Genomic DNA, 20,105 nt, shown 5'->3' on the forward strand with positions numbered 1-20,105 from the left:
CCCACATCACCCCGCAACCTGCAATTGACGCATGTTACATGAAATGAAAAACAATGCTCCACATCCTTCCCCGATTGTGATTGCGGGATCCCACAATCATCCTATCCTGCATCAAATCCCGCAATCGACCTATCCCGCAAATCGACCTATCTTGAATTGGCCCCACCCGCCGATCAGTCCTGCCATCAAGTCCCGCAGAGATATCCTACATCTCGCATCCTACATCCCACATCCCGCAGCGATATCCCACATCTTGCATTCTACATCCCCCATCCTGCAGCGATATCCCGCATCTTGCATCCTACATCCCACATCTCACATCTTGTATCCCCTTCCCTCAATAACTCCTACTCGCCAATAAACCCCACGTTGATAAGTCCCATAGTGATATCCCCTGGCTATGAGTCCCGCCCTTGACAATTGCATCAACCGTAAGTCTTTTCCCCCGCATGGTCCTTCCCCCGTTTGCGACAGTCCCGACACCCAGTGATCGCACCAATCCGAATTCACTTCCCCACAAGGCCCTACTTCTGGTTGCGATTTTGATATGGTGAAAGCTCCCTTTCCAGACCCGCTGGGATATTTAATTTGATTTTGAAAAGTTTCAGGCCCAGGTCATGGTAAACACCCTGAACGGATGTAATATTTTTTTATAATGGATTGAAAGGGTATTTCAGATCCGTTTAATCTAAAATCATTTTGTAATATGGATTTTTCCCCTCTATATTGCGATTGTGATAAGGATCAATGGCAGAGGAAGAATCAGTCCCCCTAGCTCACTTTTAATAGAAAAAGAAACATCAAAAAGGAACCAGCATTGCACATTCATTACAACAGTTTTCATAATAGAATTTAGAAAAAATGGAATAGCAAGGCAGCTCATCAGTCAACAAGACTAACATAAGTGTCTATTCAAGGCCTCAGTTACACCAGAATGCCCAGAATAGTACTAGAGCTCAGCAAAATGATATTTTTGGTAGTTTTGATCTATTTTAATGAATTTTTGTAATAAATCTTGAAATTTGTTTCAAGATATTTTTCTGTAAACCATTTTATTAATACTTACGATTTCAACGTTATAGGGGTTGGACATCAGAGAGTGGAACTCTTGTAGCGTGTACTTCATCATTTTACAAGAAATCAAAGGACATCTGCAGTTATTATTCAAGAATTCTTGTGTTGTGAGTTTGTGATAATGTTTTCTCTCTGTTATAGTTTTATATGAATGATATACAAGTCTCTTTTCCATATCTTCCTTCTTTAGTGATTTTCCTAAGAGGTTTTAAGCAGAATTATTTTAATTAAGCTCTGTTTTGGTTAGGAATATCATTTTGTGTACTTAGTCTTCTAATAAATGAATTCATGCTTGCCATGCTCATTTTGAATCTTTGATTTTCCACCCTACACCACATCGACCAACTCTTAAATAATCACAAAAGCATACCTACACTAATCCTCTATATCTCTTGCAACTGAAACATTTGATCTTTTGACCTAGTTACTTGATTTTCACTCCTAATCCAGTAAAACCCTAAATTTCAAAACCCTAGAGCTGAAAATACCTAGCCTAATATCATTTCCCCACTCTAGTCATATTTTTCTATGAGCTTTATAGAGAGAGCCCTCTCTGGTTTAGCAGGGATAGCTGTTGAACCTTAAGTGGTTTGAGGTTACCTCTGTTAATCTCCTTTCTTAGCCTTAGGGACATTCTGGAGGATAACACTTTCGATGTATCATGTCTTCAAACACATATTTCATTAAAATTGGAAAATTTTTATTACAAGGACATTACTAGAATTGATTTTTTGATTATTTTGAAATTATAGATCCACTATTTATTTCCAATTATAATGAAATATGTGTTTTCACCTCCGCATGACAAATTGCGTAGGGCCTTTGATGGTCTTGGTCTTTGCCTGATTCGCTTGTTGCTCAATGTGCTTTGTACGTTCGATCAAATGCGAGAAATTCTTCTAGCATGCACTCCTTCTTCATCTCATTCATCACCATGCCATGTTTAATCAATGTACCTATTCCTGCAATCACTCATGACGAGACAACATAAAATCCAAAAATATTCTAGTCTAGCATGATGCATTGTTTTCCATTTTAGGTGTAGGTGACCGGGAGGTGTTAGTGCCTAGATTTACCTCAGGCTGAAAAGGTAGGATCCAGGGCCAACATCAAACCACGCTCAGCCTCGTAGCTAGCCCTACCAGGTCGGAAGAGGGCTCTCTCTGGGTCAATCTCAGCAAATGATGATCTATGGGGCTTGAGATGACTAAAATATCTTCTGATTTTAGGCTAGGTATATGTACAAAATAGTTGATTTGATAAAATGATGATTTGTTGGCTCAGAGGGAAAGACACATTTTGGGGTGCGGGGATTGAGGCTCAGTTCAGCAGAGATCTCGATGGGGCAAGGTAGGCAATCATTTTGGCACCTAAATTTTAGTGAGATGGAAGGAAAGATAGGTGAGGTGTTGAAGAGGGCAAGAGAAATCATGAATCCTCCCCAAACAGTTGAAAACATTAAACACCTAAAGCAAACTTCAAGTAGAGCATTGCACTTTCAATGAATTCTAATTACACTCTTGTTTGTTTAGTTCAGAAGAAATAAGATAGATAATGCAATCACATAAAAAAATTCACAATCACAAGGAGAAGCACTGTACCAAGACAAATTGCCACATGAATCCCAAAGAGTGCTGCAAATCCTGGTCTCAATTCCTTAGCCAAAATACTGAAAATGAATGTACAATGAAGCTCAAGGCTTTCTCAAGAGTCCAACCATGCTAATGACTGAAAAACAACATAATATAGACAAACATAGCTCCTCCTTGCCTCTAGGGGTCGAGCTCATGAGTCTAGGAGCTGATCCAACTGATTCTAAACTGAGAACTAGAAACTAGGCAAGATAACAGCATGCCTCTAAAAACAAGGGAACTGATTCATTCAGTTTCAAACAACCTCTAAACTGATGAATCTACCTCTACAAGTGAAAATCAAACATATTTACATCATAATCCATCAATTTTCATCAAATTACATCATAAATTTTCCATTAGGAAAGTGAAAAAGTCAAACTAGGTGAAGCTGGGCGAAAAACAGAGCAAAACTTGGTCAAACTGGCAAATTTTCCTCTATGCGCCGCACCTGATTCTCTATGCATAGCGCCTGTTTGGGACCATTTTTGGAGGTCTTCTTGATGTCAAAATGAGCTCCAGGTGTGCTTTCTGGAAAGGTCTACCTGTCTACTTTCCAACCCAAGTGGAATTTTTCAATTTGGCCTCCATTTGCCCCACCAAAAGTCCATTCTCCCAACATTGCTTCCTGTGTGTCAAAATAGGGGAAGTGAGGTCATTTTTTGAGTGTTTCTTGACCTTTTGAGGGTTCAAAACCTGCCTAAACTTCTTGGCCATAAGTAGGAAAGCATAAATTTTCATGAAAAATCTAGAAATGCAAATATTTTTTGATTTGGAGCCCTCTAGCAAAAGCGAGCAACATGTGGCGCGGCGCATAGGGAGGAAAACTTTGTTTTTTGTGCCAAAAATTCACAAAAATGCAAAAATTGTTCCAAATTTCTTGAAATTTGGGCTGAGTCTTCTCTATCAAGTGCTATGATGGGCCAAGGAAGCCTCATCCAAGATTTGAAGTCCTTCATCCTCTTTTTTCCTCTTTGATGCTCTCTTTAGCTTTGCTTTCAAATTCTTGATTCTTGCTTGGCACACCAAGTTCTGGGACAAGTAATGATATGAAAAGTTCCTAAGCATATTCTTCTCATTTATTTCCTTCTCCAGCTTCCTCTCCAAGTGGATATTGACTCTTTCGAGCCATGACTGTCTATTGGCATTGATCTCTTGCTCCAAGGAAGTGAACTCCACCCTCTTCCTTTAGGCACTTTGGCGGTTTTGTCAAATGTTCTGTAACTCCATCACCATCTGCTGATCCTCAAGCTGCTTGTTCCTCTGATCCAAATACTGTATAGTCCACTGGGCTCTATCCAAGTTGGTGGACAAGGCATCAATGTCCGCCTGCTGCTCCTTGATGATCTGTCTAAGGTTTGCACTTTGTGGGCTCATGTCAGTATCATCACCCTCAATGAGGATGAAATTAGTCTCTTGCTCACCTGATGGTCCTTCCTCCTGTAGAGGCCTCTTGCCTCGGTCCTAAACCTGTTGTGCTGATGGAGGAAGCGAGACCCCTTCCACCTCGGGTGGAGATAACACTCGCTTCGCTGCTGCAAACAACCGTCTAGTGCCTCTCTGATAAGAGATGAACACTAGCACACTAGCGATCTCATGGCCCTGCTGATAAGAAGGTCCACCTGTCTCATGCCCAACCTCTGAAGGTCCCTGTGAAGCTCTGAAAGACTCACAAGAGATGAAGTCATCCCACGTGATGCCCTGTAAACCAAGCTGATGAACGACCACAATTTTGATGAGAGAAAAATGATAAAGACTGTTGAACTACTGCTGAAGAGTCTTGTGCTGCACGAGAGTGGTCATCTTCTCTATGTTTCGACATATGAAATAAGGAATGTTCATCATTCACACTCGAGTGAAATGCATCAACAACCTGATGTGATAAGCATATAAGCAGGAGAACCAGCCCTCATAGGTGAAATACTTCATAATGAGTTTCATTAAAGGAGCATACTCATCCTTGAGAAACCGAAAAGGAAACACTCTCTTAAGCTGCCTCAGAAAACCAGGTTTGATGTATGGTTCATAGTGTTGCCGATCAATCTTCTGTCTCTTATTCCATGGTTCGCAAATGTTTGGTATGTCAATTGCCAATGAAATGGTTTCTGGTGTTAATGTGAAAGTAACACAAGCAAGAGTGGCTTGATCACCATGCAAATGCAACACAAATAAGAGGGCCAACTCACGATGAAACTGAATATGAGAAACCTTCTCGAAAAATTCATAACATGACTGATGCTGGAAACAAAATATGGAAAGAGGGCAGGTCTGCAATTCGGCAAGAGTGGTAGGTTCTTCTCTGATATGTCTGCCACCTCTATGAGGCCTCCTAGGTGCATGTCCCTCCGTGGGTGAGTCACTTTGGGTCTCTTCTTCATAATCATATGAAGGATCTGATGCCATAACTGCTATTAGACAAATTGCCTTGAAGAAATAAGAGCTAATGTGTCAAACTGTGGTGGACTGTTTTTGGTGATGTGCTTGATCTCTGCCTGATAGAGGGAAAAGTTCCCCTAGGGCTTTTTGGGTTGAAACCCTAGCAGACTGAAAGTTATCTATTCAAAGAAACATGCATTCACACAGCCATTATGCTATTGTAAGCAAATTCTATGATAAGGGTACGTACCTTTGGTCCTACGTTTGAGAAGGCCCTTCGGGTCCAAACCCTTCTAGGAGTTCCCTTCTTCTCTTTTGTCCTGCAAAACAAACAATTCAAAGAGCACAACAGTACATGGACAAAAACTTATAAAGAAACCATCTTCATGTTATAAAGAAATGTAGTTAGTTATGAAATCCAAACAACCATTTACATATGAATTCTAAACATGAATATCATTAACATAAAGAAGATTCATTTCGGGAACCAAGACACGTGTTTCTTTTATTATATACAAATAAAGTACATAAAAAGGAATATTTTCACCTGAGTCACCTTCAGCAGGCTCCAAGCAAAGCTTCCTTCCAGATCCGTTCCAGCCTCAAGCCTCTAACAAACTCCTTCCATGACTCTCTCCATGATGTCATAAATGGTGGATGAACATCAACACACAAGGAAACAAAGGTTTCCTGTACAAAATGGGGGAAGTGCAGAAGGAACAAGGGACTTCAGACCTGGTCAAGGGAAAAATCTCAGCATAACCTTTCTCTCTCTTCTCTCCTCCTTTAGGCCTTCCCTTTGAGGTCTTTTTATACCATCTCCAAAGTAGTTTTTTAGTTAGGAGTTGGTTGGGAACAGTTGGGCCACGGGCACTAACAGGTGATCAACAGGTAAAACCCGCGATCTCCGCCCGAAAATAAGGAGTTTTATATTTTTTTAAGTGTTTTAATACATACACGCGGGTTGGATATACACAGACCCGCGTATACACGCGTTTAACTCAGGGCAATGTCGCGTATAAGGGATAAAACACTGTTTTTTAAATTTTAGGACCGGGTCTGGAAGGAGGGGTTGCCCTAGGCCATGAGTACAGCATCACAAACCATAAGAGTGAGATTTGGAGCTATAACAGATGCCCCCTAATATATGAGGTCAGAAGGGGTACATGATGGCCGAAATATATTATGTGAGTACATGGAAAGGAAGTCTGTCAAAAACCGAGGAGGACTTCACCAGAATTCAGCCTGCCAAGCCACCAAAGGAGATCAGAAAGAAACACTGTCTGAGGCGGGCATACCCATGCTCAGAAAAAGTAAAGCATGTCCAAATATCAAGTACAAGCGGATCCACTAAGTATACAACTATAAATGACTGAAAGATACATAATGGATCATCTGATCATAATGAACAAGTACATGTCTGAATATCACATATAAGAGTGTCAATGATGGTGAAAGATGCAATAGATCACTGATATCAAAGACTGATCCCAAAAGGTACCAACTGAACATGATGGATTAGGATGGTACTACACTGCAAACTCAGGTGCCAGCATATAGAATGTCGCCATGACTGACTGCAACATATAAAGTGGAGTGGTATCAACTAGTAGCAACAAGAGCAACTGTCAAGTGAACCAATGAATGCTGATACAACCTGAGGTCTTCACCGACCGCCGTGGTACATTTCTACACCATGGGAATAAGTGATCTGAAGTCGACCATGTGAGAAATCATTTGATTATCGGTCATTGATGTATACCGTTAACAAACGCGAGACTACTCACCGATAATGATAATGAGCGTCAAGGTACCCAGTACAATCTAACAAGTGTGAATAGATGAGCTGGAGTTGAACACCTGTAAGAATCTATCGATGAGGAGACAATGATGGTTTCCCACTGTCGATAGCGAAGGATCTGCCACTAATGACTGCAAACCCCAAGGTACTGCCAAATGGACTCTAGATCTTTGCCCCAGAGCAATGAGTCAGAGTCGATAGGGAAAGATCCGCTAGAATGAAGGCATTAAGGCATCCTTCATCAATCTAGCGCGAGTGTAACCCTTAGGCCAATAATGTGGAAGGAATCGAACGAAAAAGATGTAGTAACCCAACCGAAGTACGTTTCCGGCGTACACAAGATGTGGCTAGCGCACGGCAGAAACCCTCTAAACCAACCAATAATGAAAGCTGACACTGAGGCGAGGTATCCACCAATAGGGTCAAATGGAAACCAAGGTACTGTACGAATCCCAATGTGTGATAATGTAAGCTGACGTCGAACACAAGGGAAACCACTCAGTCAAAGACCCATGATACTGATCGATGCTGAGCACAAGATGACCTATCAATAATGAAAATAGGGCCAGGGTGCGGCTCTAGGCCTGTCCTCAGAGCAAGATGTCGTCGTCGATAAGGACAAGACCCGCCAGCAAGAAGTCAATGGGGACCTTCTCAAACCGGCACAAGTAAAGGACCAATATAACTGACGTGATAATAGACATGACACTGACAACCAGGGATGGCCGACTGAAAAATGAGTCAAGAGACACCGCAGAGAGGCCGACTCAGGCTAACTTCCCTTGAACAAAAGCACGACTCAATGTGACTATGTGGCAGCATATGATGACTCTGTATAAGTTCGTCATGCAGGAGGCACGAACGAACCCTCCATATGATCGGAAGAGATAACCAATCGGGGGAGGACTGACTCAATAACAAGGTTATGGCGTACCTAAGTCAAACTAAATCCCACCCATGCGGAGGAGACTTTGTTTTGAGTGCTTTGTTTAAGGGCGACACGACTGACTCTAGCTGCCAACAATAAATGGAAATAATGTCCCGTTCCCGCTCTTTTTTGGAATATTTAATTTTTTTTGTCTTTTTCTGTTAAGCTGGAAAAAGAATAAAAGAATGCTATGGTACAGTGGAAAGAACGAGTGTCAGTGAAACAGATGATCTATTTCCTGGGAAATGAATGTTCCTATACTCAATGCAGGGAGGTGAAAACTGGTCAGTGACACTCAAAGGTATGTTCCTTCCACGGGTCAAGGTGTGTCAAGCTGCAGAAGTCAAAGGTATGCAAGGTTGATTTTGCAGACGTCATGGTCAAAAGTTGGCTTAAGCACTAGTCCAAGTGAAGCCGGCTCTAGGCCAAAAGGTGCAGGTGGTCAACATGCAATGCAGTAGTACAACTCCACACAAAGGAGCCTTTAGGGTATAAGGCCAGAACGAAGCGAAGAAGCTAAGAAGAATGAGTCTTCAACGCATAAGTCATGGCGGGACTACAGAGGACTCCCAAGCCTAGGGATGAAAAATCAGCATGAGTGCCAAGCGACAACAAGGTACTAACTAGGGCACCCATGATAGGGTAGGCTCTACCACACAAGTCATGATACTTCTAAGCAATGAGAAGGTTCCACACCATAACTTGGTGGGGTCGATCCTAAGGCAAAATGGGAAAGGAAACTGATAAGTGCACAATGCAGGCGAAAAAACCTAACCTATATGCCAGTTTCGAGAACCAATACCTGTCAGAACGGACCAACCATAAACTTCCAAAGGAGAAATCTTCCAAGTTCTGTAAACATAAATAGGAACACTAGACACGAAGTTAATACATCCCACATATAAACTTCATATAAAATCTTTGTGTTATAGAATACAAAACTTGAAAATGTGTACCTCATATATACAATATGGTACAGGGAACCACGCAGCCTTGCGGCTTATGCATAATAGTTCTGCTGAACAAACCCCTTGCAGGGCTCAGGCCAAGGACTCCTTTGGTAGTCAAAACTCATGGCTTCAAAGAGTTCCTCCTGTGAAGGCAAAACAAGTTCTAATAAATCATGAGAACTATAAGGATCAAAAGAGGGAATTAAAGGGTCCCATGTCCCTATAGGAAGAATCTCTTGGTCAACTGTCGGGACCACGTCCCAAGAAGGAGAGTACTAAGTCAAAGGATCCTTCTCAGAAGTGATTGAACATTGAGGATTCAATGCCACATAATTCACCCGTGGCAGAGTAGAGTCTACTTGAACAATTGGAACAAACCAAGGGGCATTCTGTAGTAAAGTCGAATTACGGTGGTGATTATCAGATGCAAGCTGATCAATAGTGACAATATTCCCATTATGAGGAAAGCAAATTACTCGAAAGAGTGAAGACACCATAGCATTCATGGCATAGACATAATCACGCCCAAGTAGCATATTAAAGTCTAAAGGGCTATCAACCACCATCATATTGATTAAGACAGTCTTTCCACCTAAAGTGATAGGCAATTGAGGAAGAACACCCATAGATTCACCAGGTCTTCTATCATAGGCTAACAACTGACTCTGAGCTGTCAACAACTTTGGGGAACCCAAAGCTTTCCAAGTCAAAGAGGATATAATACTTGCATAGGATCCTTCATCCACCATACATCGATAGACATTTGTGGAATTAACTCTGACCTTTATTTGGAAAGGTACAACGGAAGGAAGACGAGGCTCAACAAGGCTATCCCAATCAAAGGAAACACTCTTAGCACTTGGAGGGGGAGCATTCGAAGTAACCGGAATGCCCCCTATACTAGAAGACTCTGTACTAGAGATCAAACAAACTCTTTTGTTAGGCACTTCACCCCCCAAAAGAGGAGTGTAATCGACCAGTGATTGCACTAGCTCTACCACATTATCAACCAATGGTTGATGGGATTGATGAGAAACCATATCAGGTTTAGGAGTAGAAGTAATTTCAGACTCAGACCATATCCTTTGAACCTCTGGAATACCAGGGCATAAATGAGTAAGATGGTCTCCCTTGCATATCTTACAAGGGAACTTAGGTTTAAAACTTCTATGTCTAGGTTTCTTATCAACCTCCATTCTGCCAACATGACTAGCAGTGACTTGCGGAGAGTCCTGAACATGACTTGTAGAGGTCGGTGACTCTTTGCTAGTATGACTCATAGTGACTAGACCTGTGCCCCCAGCATGACTTGCAGCGGCTGAAGACTCATCTTCAACATGACTCGTAGAGGTTGACGATGAAGTGCTAGTGTGACTTGCAGTGACTAGACTTGTGCCCCTAGCATGACTAGCAGTGGCTGAAGGCTCATCTCCAACATGACTTGCAGAGGTTGAAGATGAAAGGATAGAATTATTCTTCTTCTTTGACTTCCTCTTTCTCCTCTTTTTAGATTTCCTGTGACAAGAAGGAGGAGAAGAAGGAACCCTAGATTTCTCTTTGAGAGAAGATGAACAATGAGCACCCATGTGATGCCCTTGAAATAAAGCATTCAACTGAGAAGCTTCAAGAGCATTTGGAATATTCGGAGTGGACCACAGCCAAACGGGTAGTCCAACATTCAACCCAGGAATATTCAAAGTGGCCATCAAGGGAGTACCAATGTTTCCAAAGAAAGGAAAAGCACAAGGATCCCCTTTTGGGAGGGCACCTTGGTTGGTTTCCACAGGAATATTGGCCATATCTAACTGTTCTAAAGACCCTTCCCCTATGGGAATATAGAAATAACTTTTCAAGGAATATGGATAAGCAATCAAAACCTTTGCCCTTGAGGAGGCAACTCCACAACTTTTGAAAGAACGACCAAAAGCCTTTCAAGATTGGTAGAGTGGTAAGCCGGTCACTCAGAACACAAAGTCCAAACGTGACTAGACAAAAATACCTAAAGCCAACTATATACAGGAACAAGGAGCACACACTATAAAGTCCCTAAAGACATCAACCAATCAAACAACTTCCAAGTATTTCCGCTCCGAGTGATGAGGAATGGACACCAAAATACAAGAAAGTGGAGCAAGGGGCCTTCCGAAGATAGTCTGGGATAATGACGGCCCAGTCCTATCAGCGAAGGTAACAGAGGAAGTTACGCTGACCTCCTAACAACAGCCTGCGCCGGTGCAAGCCCCCAAGCTTCGCAAGGGTGCCCTCCAGTAGTATTGTCGAGAGTGATGCAACGTCAACCTCAGGTGCCACGAGATTCCCCTCCGCAGCCACCTATGTAGTTCCCTACGAGTAGCAACTATGGATAGCAACTCGTCGTAGAAACCAGGCGGAACAGTCGTGAGGTAAGTTCAGACAAGTAGGAGAGGGGATATCTCTCTTCCCTGTCTTCGCAGAACCTCATGCTTAACTCCCAAATCCGTAGCTTTCCTGGTCTTCCTAATGCTATTGGATTTTCTCTCGTTATTCAGACTCCTACGTTTGACATTTATATGGCCTTGGAGAGTTAACTCTCCACTCACCTAATCCAAGGCCCTAAAATCCTAATCTTGTTGGTGTAACTGACTAAAACAAAAAGTTCTAGTGAATTCTAGTTAGTGCTTGATTTTAAATTAGGCTGTTCTTTAAGTCACAAGGTAACGGAAGTGAAACTAGTGGTGTTTTTTGACGCAAAAGAAATTAATAAAAACTTAACTACATGCACATGCACTTGTTTTCGTTTTTCGATGAAAAGTAATCTCTACAGGGTTCAGAGGAACTTCAAATAAACAATTTTTTCTTTTTCTTTTCAAACTCCACACTCACAAAAGTTAACAAAACTATGGATGCCTAAAAAGATATGCAAATCTATCCTAATGCAACAAATATATGCTGATGCAACAAAAAATGAAAGTTGCTTGCTTATCAATCTTTATCTTGCCACTTAAAATGTCTAGATGGGATATGAGATGTTACCATTCATTTCGTCTAAACACTAAAAACAAGTTCTAAGACAAACATAAAGCACTTTCACTTCATAAAAGGAAACCAAATGAAAAGCAAGTTCAAGAAAGCAAAACTAAGATTTTCAAAAGATTTTCTTCAAAGCAACAAACAAAAGCAGCAATCGCTCTTAACAATCAAAAGCAACAATGAAAGCTTCGGCAATGAAAACAAAAAAGATCAAAAAGACAAATTCCAAGAAAGTGTCAATCAACAACTTTCATGAAACAAAGAAGTGGATGGTCACAAAAAGAGATTTTTGTCAAGCAAACAAAAAGTCACCAAAAGCAAGATTAACACAAAAATTGTGATCAATCTTCCTACCCTGCTGAAACAGAGCAGCCAAGATTCCTAGCAAGAAATCTTGCGTGCTTTAGCAAAAACGATGACGCTTTCAATCAACAAAAAAAAAAGACCAATACTCCTTATAATCAGAGAGAATTCAGAACAAGATGCTCGCTGTAAAACAAATAACTGATACTGGAAAATGACTGTTTCAGACTGACTCAAACCACCAGACAAACCTTCAGAGACTAAAAATATTTATAAATCTTGAAAATTACAATATATACACGACTGTACTGAAGTGCAGATTGCGTGTATACGCGACTGTATCTGAGGAAACCTACGTATACGCGGGTTCACTCAAAGAAACAAGCATATATACGCCTTTGTATCTAAGAAAAACAACATATATGAAAAGCTTCAAGAAAAATTAAAAAAAAAACAAACTGAAGAAACTAGCAAAGCTTAAAGTTCAAGAACAGACCAGACAGTAACAGCAAGCAGACAAGGCAGCTGAGCCCTGATTGGCTTGAAAAACACCCAAACTAGGAACAACAAGAGTGTTGTCCCCAGTATAGTCGCCAATTCTGATAGAGGGAAAAGTTCCCCTAGGGCTTTTTGGGTTGAAGCCATAGCAGACTGAAAGTTATCTATTCAAAGAAACATGCATTCACACAGCCATTATGCTATTGTAAGCAAATTCTATGATAAGGGTACGTACCTTTGGTCCTACGTTTGAGAAGGCCCTTAGGGTCCAAACCCTTCTTGGAGTTCCCTTCTTCTCTTTTGTCCTGCAAAACAAACAATTCAAAGAGCACAGCAGTACATGGACAAAAACTTATAAAGAAACCATCTTCATGTTATAAAGAAAGGTAGTTAGTTATGAAATCCAAACAACCATTTATATATGAATTCTAAACATGAATATCATTAACATAAAGAAGATTCATTTCGGGAACCAAGACATGTGTTTCTTTTATTATAGACAAATAAAGTACATAAAAAGGAATATTTTCACCTGAGTCACCTTCAGCAGGCTCCAAGAAAAGCTTCCTTCCAGATCCGTTCCAGCCTCAAGCCTCTAACAAACTCCTTCCATGACTCTCTCCATGATGTCATAAATGGTGGATGAACATCAACACACAAGGAAACAAAGGTTTCCTGTACAAAATGGGGGAAGTGCCAAAGGCACAAGGGACTTCAGACCTGGTCAAGGGAAAAATCTCAGCATAACCTTTCTCTCTCTTCTCTCCTCCTTTAGGCCTTCCCTTTGAGGTCTTTTTATTCCATCTCCAAAGTAGTTTTTTGTTTAGGAGTTGGTTGGGAACAGTTGGGCCACGGGCACTAACAGGTGATCAGCAGGTAAAACCCGCGATCTCCGCCCGAAAATAAGGAGTTTTATATTTTTTTAAGTTTTTTAATACATACACGCGGGTTGGATATACACAGACCCGCGTATACACGCGTTTAACTCAGGGCAATGTCACGTATAAGGGATAAAACACTGTTTTTTAAATTTTAGGACCGGGTCTGGAAGGAGGGGTTGCCCTAGGCCATGAGTACAGCATCACAAACCATAAGAGTGAGATTTGGAGCTATAACACTGCCACCAAGGGGAAAAAGTGAAACAAGGGATTGTTAGGAGAGGGGAAAACTAGTGGGAAATTTGGGACTGTTGGGATAGACTTAGTTAGGGAAATATGGGATATTATGGGAGTTCTTATATAGGATTAGGGTTTGGGGTTTACATTTGGAAATTTGGGAAAGGGATTTTGGGATAGGGAATTAATGAACTTAGGGGGGTAGGGGAACTTAGGGAATGATGAAATCAAAGGAAAAATGAGATGAGGGAGTGAACTTGGTGACAAAATAGTGATTTGAAACCCTAGCAGCAAGTTTCTTTGAGGTATTTTAAAAGGTAGGGTTTGATTGTTTTACACAAGCACCATGAAACACACACCATCAACAACCATTAATCTTGTATGACAAACCACGAATGAAGTTCAACCTACTTGTATCGATGCGTTTTTGGCGATTTTGGAGCGGATTTGGTAAATTTCGGGCTTCCTGGCTGTATGCGCTGCACAGCATGCCCAGTGCGCCATGCTCGTGTTAAAATGCACTAAGTGCTAAGGCCCAGTGTTCCGCGCTGGTTGTATGAGCCGCACCTCCTGCCTAGTGCGTTGCGACGGTATTCTTACAGAGATTTTCGCCCAATTTCTCACTTGCTCACCAAATTTGCTCTATTGTGCTTCTCTTTTGCAAATGAGCTTATCACATGAAGGAATAACTTATAAACAAAGAGCTTTTGAAATTTTGACTCATGAAACCCACTTTTGTAATGTTTTGGATTTGACTTTATCTTTAAACTCTGTTTTTGAACTTTTTCACTGCTTTTTCACTTTGTGATGAATTTAATGACCTAATCTTGCTTGTTTTTTGCAGGTGTTGGAGCTTCTGGGCTAAGGAAAGAAACCAGGATGCAAATAATGAATTTACAATGAGAATAACAAAATTTTCATGATTTTTTAACAATTAAAGCTAAATACTCAGTTTTTTCCTCAAAACATAGTTTTGAGGAGAAACACATTTTCAAACATTTGGCGATGCAATTTATTGATGTTGAAACCTCCTCATGGCCTGCTGGCAATTATTGGACAATTTAACACATTTTTTGACGAAACCCTAATGAAACCCTAGACCTAACTGACCCCTAAAGACAATCTTTGCAATTTCAGGATAAAAGGAGACTGTATATCTTTTTTAATGAGCGAATATGTGCTAGCAGGTAGATAACATGAGGGAAACTGGAGGAATGCCATTGCCGTCAGATGATCTATGCGCCTAATGGAATGTAAATGACTGGGCGGGACACCTAACATGAAATGAAACAAGAGGACTTGATCTCTGACGGAGGGCTGACAATATCGACTCTAACAGGAGGAAGGAAAAGGAACTGAAACTATGCAGAGCACAGCTCAGGCTAGGATGAGAGGCTCCAGAGCACTATCAGATTCTAGGTGAAACCCAAATGGGCAGAATTTGCGCAATTTCTAAGAGGAAGATAAGGCGGGGTGTCTGGGGAACTACTGGATAGTTCTGCACAATTTCTCAAGGGAGACAAAGCATGGAAGTAGGAGGCACTCACAAGACAATATGCGCAATTTTCTAGAGCAAGGCATGATTGGGCTTCGGGAAGTTGTTGGTCACAACTGCGCATTTTTTAGAGACAATGTTGAACAGGCAACCCGGGGTACTGCTAGGAAAATCTGTGTATTTCTGAGAGATAGTGCAAGACATGCATCCCGAGGACCATCAGCCAATTCTGTGCATTTTCTGGTCATAGTGCAAGACAGGCAGCCCAACGAAGCTATTAGTAAAATCTGCGCATTTCTTGGAGGCAAAGCCGAGTGGGCCAGCAAGAGTCATTTGTGTAGCTTTGCACAATTCTTGGGAACAATGTAAAGTGGGACTACAGATGACTAGCTAGGCTGCTCTGTGCATTTATGGGGAACAATGTAGTCCCAGGTCAAAGTGTAGAATAAATTTCTGGTAGACTAGAGGGAGGCTTGATAGCTTATCTTGCGGGAAGCGCAAATTAGATCGGGCTTGGAGGAAACTTTTGCATTGTTTTAGGAGACAGACAGCCTGCTCACTTCCAGTATTGTGCAGTGCAGCTGCTTGGGGGTAGTGTCAAGCACTACCCATTTCTAGGCAGCAGAGCGGGTTCACTGAGATCGGGGTCTGGTTGAAGGGGTGTGTTCGGTCGACAGATTTTTAAGGAAAAATAGCTAAGTGTGAGAGCAAGTGAAGTTGTGTAGACGTGACATTGTGATAATACACTTAGCATATTTTGACGACAAGACAACACAGACCAACAAGACAAAACATGTGCTCAGTGAGACTATCGTAAAGCTAAGAGTGACAAGTGTGACACTTGAGATAGAACTCTAAACAATTGTGATGACACTTGTACAACTATGCTTGCAACTTTGTGTGAGTGTGACTGATGTTCACAGAGTGAAGACAACTCATGCATACAAGGACAAACCTTCAAAATCGCCAAAACAATATCGCAGGCATGATAAAGCAATCCATATGTCAGAAGATGACCACTAGTGCAACAAGCGAAAGGGAGAAAGACCATACTTACCCTTCAGATGGTTATGCATTCAAAGAAGTTTGCATGTAGTTTGTATCTTTTATCATAACATGGTTCCTTGGTCTTTCTCCTCAACTCCTTGAGAGTCATCTAGCATGTCATCTTTCCTTGTGTTCACTAAGCGATAGATTTGCACAATTTCAATGGGCATTGAATGTTGCTAGGATTAGGCCTTGGGAGGCACATCTGTGTAGTTTATGAATGCAAGACAGCCTAGACAACTCAGAAAATACTGTGCATTTTTTGGATGCAAGACACTATTACAGGATGGGGGCCAGGGAGGACAGTTCTCTGCAATTTTCCTTAGCAAGGTTGTTAGAGTTCTCTATGCATTTTTGTAGAGTAGTGTCGGTTTCCTAACTGTTATGTGCATTTTTGGAGAGCAGCGTTGGATGCCTGCCTTCTCCGCGCATTTCTGGAGAGCAGTGTTGGCTAAGTAGTTGAGAGGAAACACTATGAAGATTATGGAAACAATGGGTTCCAACTGAGGGAAAGACATTGGAGGAGACCATTGCACAATTTTGGATTCCAGGGGAGGATGGGGTTCTTGCTCATTGTGCAGTTCCAATAGGAAAGGAAAGAAAACTTGAGGGTTGTAGAAGCAAAGCATGCAATTCTAGAAAGATAGATGAGGGTAGGTTGCTCAGGAGACTGGCTAAGTGTGAGATGAGCAAAATTGATGTAAACAATGATAGAACTTGTCTATGATCACACACTGGAACACTTAGTGATACAACATAGACCATCCAAAACATATAAAACATACTCTACTTGATGCAATGACCTCCATGACAAGAGTACGTGAATTGAGTGTGGAACATGTCTATGTAATGAGAAAAACCCATATGCTCAAATATTTCCCCTTGCAGCAGAACAAAATTCCCTTTGCATGGAAAATGATCATCCCCATGCCCAAAGATGACACATGATGCATAAAGATGGGAATGTGGAAAACTCTTAAGATCAAGGAGGGGGCTTGAGATCATCAACTTACCAATAAGTGACCAAGGAACAATCTATCACAGGATCCACGTTAGGCTCTGAAATTTGGATACAGGCCAAAATTTTATAGGGTGTTGCAGTCGCTACAACACATCAGTTATCGCTTTGGTGATATGTGTATCATGCATGAGGACTCTAGGAAGACGGTCACCTTGTACCCTCCTACCAAATCTAATCAGGAACTTCGTGATACTTTTTGGTTAGATGATGATAGTAATGATGAATTCCCTCTCTATGCTATACTAGATCTATCTGTATGTTGTGCGCTGAGGAGAGTCAGACCTATGATTTTCTTGGTAACTTGGACATTATGCAAGAGTTTGAGCTGCTTTGTTAGATCTTTAGCCAAGCTTCTAAGAAATTTGTGGTCCACAATCATTTTCACCACTACGGAATTTGATAGCCACCATAGACATTCAGGAGCTTGACACGGCACTTATTTAGGTGAGTCCAGGAAAATATATGACTATTAGTTTAGAGCTTGACCCATCTCATCAAGAGCAGGTTATGAAATTATTATGGGATCACCTTGATGCCTTTTCATGGAGCTATGAGGACATGAAAAGAATTCGTCATGAAACATGTACTCATCACTTTCATATTTAGGAAGGTGCCTAACCTGTTCGACAACCCCAGAAGCGAATAAACCCCGTGCTCTGAGATATTGTTAAGGAAGAGCTTCAAAAACTCTTAGACATTGGCTTCATCTATCCTATATCTTATATTCAATGGGTCTCCCCCTTGATAGTGGTCCCAAAAACATATGGGAGGTGGATTATTTGCATTGATTATTAAGAATTAAACAAATCCACCCTCAAAGACTACTTCCAACATCCTTTCATTGACCAAGTATTAGATACTTTTAAGGGTAAAATGTACTTCTGTTTTTTAACCGGTTTCAATAGTTATAACCAAATACACATCACACTAGAGGACTAGGACAAGACCAATTTCACTTGTCCTTCAGGGATATTCGCGTATCGAGTGCTTCCCTTTGGACTCTGTAATTCCCCCACTACTTTTCAGTGGGTAGTCTTGGCCATTTTTCTAACCTCTAATGTGTGGAAGTTTATATGGAGTAATTTTTTTTAGTATTCGGTGATTCATTTCAGGAAGCCCTCCAAAATTTAGAGAAAGTTTTGATTAGGTGCCAAGAGGCCTGTTTTGATTTGAGTGATAAAAAGTGTAGATTAATGTGCAAAGAAAGAGTTTTCCGTGTTCATCATATTTTCATCAAGGGTATACAGGTAGATACAGCTAAAATAGAAGTTATCACACACCTATCAGCACCTAAAACACAACGAGAAGTGAGGGGTTTTCTGGGTCATGTGGGATACTACCAGAGGTTCATTGAGAACTTCTCTAGGATAGCCTCTCCTTTCTTTTATTGTTGACTAAGGATAACAATTTCTCCTACACTGAAGCTTGCTAATGAGCCTTTAAGGAATTGCAGGGGAGATTAGTAAGGGCACCAGTCCTAAGGGGACCTAATTGGTCCCTTCTCTTTCATATCTCCTCTGATGCTTCAAAGACTATTATTGGTGCAACTTTGGGCCAAGAAGAAAATCAGGCATCTTGTGCCATCTATTTTTCTATTAAAAACATATCCCCTACTCAGTTGAATTATACGGTAATGGAAAAATAATTTCTAGTTATAGTCTTCGCCATTAACAAATTCATACATTACATTACTAGATATGAACTTTTTGTTCATATTGATCATTCTACAATTAAATATTTAATTAATAAAACTTTGACTAATTGATGGATTACTAGGTGGTTATTATTGTTGCAAGAATTTAATATTACTGTAATTGATAGGGCTGGTAAATTGAATGTCATTGCTTATTTTCTTTCTAGGCTTAACAATCATGGTCAAATTGTTCCCATTGATGATTCATTTCCAAGTGAGCATTTGTTTGTTGTGTATACTATTTATCTGTGGTTTGCTGACATAACCAATTATTTGGCCATGGGAAAAACACCTCCACATTTTTCCACTAGAGAAAAGCAGAAGATCATTAAAAATAGTGCTCATATTCATGGATGTAGGGAGAAATATTTTACATAGGATCTGATTTGATTATTCACAGGTGTGTTCAAGAGGAAGATATGTTTGATATTATTAAGGCATCCCAAGATGAACCATGTGGGGACCACTTTGCTGATAAGAAAACAACATACAAGGTACTTAATGTATGCTACTTTTGGCCATGTGTTTTTAAGGATGCCCAAATATATGTCAACAAATGTGATAGATGTCAACGAATGGGCCACCTAGTGCAAGAATATGAAATTCCTTTATGTCCACAAGTGATGATTGAACCTTTTGAAAAATGGGAAATTGATTTTGTAGGACCAATTTCACCTCCATATTTAAATAAAAGGTATATTCTTGTTTGTACAGATTTTGTTACCAAGTGGGTATAAGCTAGAGTTGTGTTATATGCTACCGAAAATCCTATAATTGATTTCCTATTCGAATATTTTTTTGTGATATTGGGTGTGCCCAAGAAAATAGTTTATGACAATGGAACCCAATTTACTTCTAAACTTGTGAAGGGAATTATGGAGTAGTACAAGATCCGCCAAGTCATCACCTTACCATCCACAGGCCAATGGTCAAGTGGTGTCCACGAATAAAGTGATTGAAACGATCCTTACCAAAATAATTAGTATGATTAAAAAGTATTGGGAAATGAAGTTACGAAAGGCTTTGTGGGCATATAGGACTTCCTATAGGAATAGTACCAGTCATTCACCAAATGAACTGGTTTATGGGAAGCAGGTATTGTTACCGATCGAGTTCCAGATTAAGACTTATAAGACTACGATTCAAATGGGCCTAAATATTTCC

The sequence above is a fragment of the Pinus tabuliformis genome, chromosome X (assembly GCF_031772625.1).
Source record: "Pinus tabuliformis cultivar Carrire ecotype Pingquan chromosome X, CPIR1, whole genome shotgun sequence".
Lineage (NCBI taxonomy): Eukaryota > Viridiplantae > Streptophyta > Pinopsida > Pinales > Pinaceae > Pinus > Pinus tabuliformis.